A 5,750-nucleotide genomic window follows, 5' to 3' on the forward strand; every position below is an offset into this window, starting at 1 on the left:
CTGGGCAATACACACTGTTTTACTATTCCTAAGGAGATAAACATTATTCAGCAAAGAGTTTGCCCTTCACAAACCAATGATCTAATACAGGATTAGTTATAAAAGTTTATAATTAATAATAAATACACAGTAGGATCTTTGGTCTTATCTTGGCCAGGATTTGAACTTAAACTGTTCTGCTTACCAAATCATCTAGCTTACTTTACCTTTGTTTTTCCATCTCTAAAATGATGGTCGTGTTATGAGGTGTGTGTGTGGGGGGGATTGTGCAGATAATAATAATTACTTTGCAGGTTTGTTTGTAAAAAAAAGATTCCCATATGTATGTAATGTGGCTGACACTTAATAGGCATTTAAAAGAATAAATACTGTAAGAGTTCAGGGAAAGGAAAAATCATTCCCAGCTTGGCTGACAAAGAAGACTCCTATCTGATCTCAGAGAATCACACCTTTGAAACACAAAATCATCAGATCATCTTTTTTGCTATCATTGCATGTCATCCTCATGCAGGGGCCATGCTGGTCTTCTCTATATCGCTCCAATTTTAGTATATGTGCTCTCAAAGCAAGCTCTGAAATAGAAAATAATCTCCCCCGCCCAAATGCTTTTCTGTTTCTTTTTCCTCTTGTTCAAGTGGACAAGCACAGTTTCTGCCATCATGCTAATCTTTACTTACACCTCTTTGAAAGGCAACACGTCATCACTGACCCCAGTTGTGGGGAAGGACTCTCCAGCTGTCCTGAAGCTTGAGGACAGGAGGCACCATGCACTACCGGAGGGAATGGGACGATTGATGCCAGACAGTGGCAGGTGGCTATTTTCACATAGCAGTCAGTGGCAAATGAAAGAGGTGTGTGGAGATCATTGTCCCCAGAGGCCATTCATTTCTCTACAGCTGAAAAAGCAATGGGTTGATCCAAAACAGGACCAAAAGTTCAAAAGAATTATGACAGATCAGTCACATGCCCCTAAGTTTATCTGGATAAAAATGCGTAAGCACCCTCCAGTGTTGACAAAGGTCTGACATCTGCAAAAGGCTAAAAGGGGAGAATCGGAGTTGAGCTAAAAAGGTCAGTACACTTCCTTATGCACACGAAGTGGGTCCAAATTAAAATGAAATACCTTTTCCATGGATCCTCTTAAGTTAGGATTGAAACTACTCTAGGTATGATGCAAGTACATGTATTTCCTGAGTTTTAAATGCCTAATTTATAACTGTCCCATACATACGAATGACTGCTTGGGCACCAGTTACCTCAAAGCTCTCATTCACCCTTCTCCATCTGCACCCACAGGGCCTCCTGCCCTGGGGCAGTGTGGCTGGGCAAGCAGATGGTCACAGAGTGCTCCCTCTCCCTCCTCCCTTACAGCTCACTGTTGGAAGCTCAGACAAACTTTTTCTCATACATCCCATTCAACGTCCTTCCTTCCTTCAAGTCCTGTCCAAATAGATGAGCAAAGTTACAGTTAGTTTTTCTACCACGAGTTTGATGCTACAGAATTAAATAAGGAATTCAGTGTCCCTCTTCTTGTTGAGTTTAAAATGTAAAGTGAAAATCTTCTATCTTAACCTACGTCTACCTACGTGTAAATTTATCATGAAATGGAATGAGGCATCGTAACCTGATCTGATTTGAAAGAAAGTTGCCCATGTAACAATAGTACCATAATGAAAGTCAGTTTTACAGTTTTCTTTCATTTATTTTCTCTCTCTCTCTCTTCCTCTTTCTCCCTTTTTCTGACCATTTAATAGCATTTGGTCTGTTCCTGTGTTTTTGACCTATTTACATTACAGTGTATGATTATGTTTATTTGTCAGTTACAAACTGGATGAAAACAGTGCATACAGGCCGGAGACCTCTTTGTCTCTCCTTTGCCTTTCCCTTTTCCCTGGGAAATCAGATATCCCCCAGAAAGGGCTGAGCTCACAGCACGTGTTAGCCAGCGCACAGAGTTGCCTGTAATCTCTCTGTCCTTCTGTGCTTTCCCTTCCTCACTATCTGACACATCAGGGAATGTTTTTCTGCAGTGCTGGCGGGATCAAAAGTCAGGCAAAGACAGTTCGGGTTCCATTTCTATTATGAAATAATTGTCTTATCTGCATGATAATACACACACATATTCCTGCTAAATTATCTGCAGCCTGAGCATTCATTCATGCCCCAGAGAAGATGATGAATGTGCCAGATGCTTACATTTGTGGCAAGATGACCAGGATGGGTGGAGCAGGGCAGCTTGCCAACTGTTTGGGTGGCTATTTGTCAGGAGAGCGAGTCATTCCTGCTGCACCACCCCTGATATTGGTTTTAATATGTTGCACTGGAAGAAGGCCAGAGCCCCTGCTCCACAGTTTAGGCCCACGTTTTACCCTTTAGCAATAGCCTTGTCCTCCCTGCAGATCCGCAGCTCTGCCGCTAGGTGCCTGTGGCCGACGATGTGTTTCCCCGGGGCGTGGGCACGGTCTGACGCTTTGTTCTGAGGCCAGGACTGCAGCCTTGTGCTTTATATTTGGGCTTTGGAATATTCACCATCAGGTGTTATGGGACGTGGGCCAGGGCTCTGCCTAGAAACCAGGTGATCTACTTTTCATTCACCTTTTCCTGAGCTCTTTAAGTCAAGGAAGCCTCTCAAATGAATACTCTAAAGCTTATGCCAGCAGACCAGGTGCTTGAGGGAAAGGAGAATGCGAGTGAATACTGCGCTCCCGCCCTCTGCTCGCCTCCCAGCGCAGGGCTGCGGAGAGGTCCCCAGGCCACGGAGCAGCCATCTGCGAGGAGGATTTCAGTGGGGCCTGCTGGTCTGCCGGCCTCGCGATGTGCGAGCTGCTGCCTTGCTGTGCAGTGGGCAGGAAGGGGGCTCTGGCTCCTGGGGTGGCTTTTGTGTTCTTGAGATAGACTGAGCTGGCTTGCCGTGGGATCAGACCACCCCTGCTGTCCTGTTGTCTAAGCAAGTAGTACTGAGGCGGAGGAAGCCAAGGGCAGTGAGGCTCTGAAGTCTGGAACAGAAGCCCTGAGCAGGCTTCCCCGGGGTGGCGTGGAGACAGGCCTGTCTGCTCGTCTGAGTAAGGCAGCTGCCTGGCGCAGGTTGCAGGAAGGCTCCGACTTTATTTGCTCTGCGTTCTGCGGTGATTATGTTAACCTGTCTGTGCGACCTTAACACACACAGTGGAATTGCCCTGCTTGGGGGATGTGACGAGGGCCAGGTGATTGCTTTTATTTGCTAAATTGGGACTGATTTGGACAGGGACACCTGGCTACTTAGAGTGTGTGTTTGTTTATCTGCCAAGTTCAGCAATCAGTTCAGGGCAAGAGGCCAGTCATGGTGAGAAGTCAGCATCCTGGTCGGGAAGTGTGGAGATGTCTAGTTTCAGCTTGTGTCTATGTTTATGACCATCTTGATTGGTTTTGCCATTGGGTTTTCTGTGAGCCTGAAATACACAAACCATTAAGAGTCAGTGTGAAACTTCAGAAGGTTTAATTTATTTTGAAACTGGTTGGATTTTTATTCTAATAAGAACTCTAACAAGTTTGGGGAACATTTTTTGAATTCATGAATTTTCCTTCTTTCTTTTTTTGGTGTTAGTCCAGAAAACCCACCAGTGTGGAGGCCTCACATTTTCCTCTGTATCTAGAAAGACACTGTCTTTCTATGTTGACCGATGAACCCCATTGGGCTAGTGATGTTTCCCAAATAATTTCTCAAAGAGTCATTGGGTCGGGCAGTGCCTGTGGCTCAAAGGAGTAGGGCGCCAGCCCCACGTGCTGGAGGTGGTGGGGCCAAAAAACTGCAATAAATAAATAAATAAATTAAAAAAAAATAAATAAAGAGTCACTGGGTTATAGGAGTTACATAAGTGCATTTTTGAAACATTGAATTTCACTTTTTAAAAATCATTACCATTTTCTATGTTATATAGAATTTTGTGAAAACAACATTTGTAAAAATTGAGAAAAAATAGGTAGAAATAATTTACCTAGGATCAAAGGCATGCCAAAGACCTGGGACCAAAACATCTTTCTCTGAAATAAATTATTTGGGGAAAACTCAAAACATCTGGATTAGATTATAAAGTGCAGGAGTAGACAGAGTAGTAGTCTTTGAGACATCAGCGTTATACCTCTAGAATTTTATGATTGCACTGTCACTATTTCTTCAGCAACCATAGCAAACCTGTTTTTACCGTTCTGTTTTATTCTGTTGAGAGGACATGTTCCAATGATGTGGAGGGAGGCCCAGGTGATTCTTCCTTTACCTTTCATATCTCAACTCCCGGGCCATTCAGTTTAGCTCCTGAGGTGCTGACGGCTGGTAATATGTTAAACTCCAATCCACTTTTTGGAAGTCATTGATATTTCCTAACTGAGGTTTAATGGTGTGACTTGGTGTAGGTGAAAATGTGCCAAGGTCTTGGGTCTCCTGTGTCTCATTCAGGTTTGTTATAGTTCCAGCAACAAATGCCAGGAACTGGAAACCACTTTGCTGCCTGGTCCTCCCAAGTCAAGTGAATCTCAATTATTTTATCAAGTAATATATTACATTGTATATTACTTACAGATTTTTTTTTTTCATAGAGCAACAGAGAGACCAAACAGCGATTTTTTTTGGGGGGGGGTCAGTGGGGTATGGAGAGCTGTTTGTTTGAATTTCAAAAACTGTTGAGTCTGAAAGATTTAAAATATCCACTTCTGCAAAACTCATAGCTGCTTACCTTTAGCAAATTGTTCTAATTTATTTTAGCAAAAAGCCATTAGGAAAAAAATGTCAATAGATTTGGAACTAGATAGTGGGTGATGGTTGCACAACATTGTGAATACATTAGATGTTACTAACGATAAATTTTGTGGTATGTGTACCACAATGATAGAAAAAATTTAACTTGCCCTGGCTAAGAATGTTGATGCTGATTGTGACTATAGCTGCCTGGTTTCTAAAGAGGTGGAGGGAGAAAAGAGGCATGGGGGTAATAGTCTAAACTCAGAAAAATTTACTGTTGGCACTAAATTTATCTGTGGCAAATAGATAGTTTGCGTATTCTCTTAGTGGGATACTTTCTTAGCAATAAAGACTTTTCTGTGTGTTTGTTCATTTCAGACAGGGTCTAGCTCTGTCCTACAGGCTAAAGTGCAGAGGTGTGATCACAGTTTACTGTTACCTGAAATTCCTAGGCTCAAATGATCCTCTTGCCTCAGCCTCTCAAGTAGCTGGGACTATTGGCATGAACTGTGCCCAGCCAGCAATAAGGACGTAACATTTGTGGTGTTTGCTATTTATAACAAAACAAAACACAAAGGGCATAAGGTCCATAATTTATAGTAATTTCTCATTTTAGGAAGATTAAAAAAAGAAACAGCACATACTGTAAAGTAGCCACCAGGATCTTCCCTGGTGGTGTATTCCCAACATATGGATAGTAACATTCCTAAAGAGACTAAAAATCTTGTTTCTTTGGGTAAAACAGACATCCATTAAAAGACCAACATTAAGTAAAGATAGAAATAATGTAGTTTATAAGTGGAGAGTTGGTAAAACACATAGATGTTGACAGAAACATAATAATGGAGGATTTATAATCATATCTGGAAATCTCTGAGTTCTAGTATTTGGTATATTCATTTCTTTCCCTTATGAATGTCAAGGATATACTATGATCTACTTTATGCAATGCATCAAAACCAGAATGAGTGTGCTGAAACCCTTGGATTGTCTTCATAAAATAACATGCTTTCAATTAAATTAAAGATATGTAGGT

The 5,750-nt window shown here is 42.0% G+C and overlaps 1 non-coding gene across 1 annotated transcript; it reads right to left on the reverse strand.

Annotated features, from left to right (window-relative positions):
* Nucleotides 1-460: 460 nt before the first annotated feature.
* LOC111722310 lies at nt 461-569 on the reverse strand. The gene has a single exon (XR_002771142.1). It is a non-coding gene; the product is annotated as a U6 spliceosomal RNA (small nuclear RNA).
* Between the last annotated feature and the right edge of the window lie 5,181 nt (nt 570-5,750).

The sequence above is a fragment of the Otolemur garnettii genome, unplaced genomic scaffold, assembly GCF_000181295.1.
Source record: "Otolemur garnettii isolate 467f Iridium unplaced genomic scaffold, OtoGar3 scaffold00234, whole genome shotgun sequence".
Taxonomy (NCBI): Eukaryota; Metazoa; Chordata; class Mammalia; order Primates; family Galagidae; genus Otolemur; species Otolemur garnettii.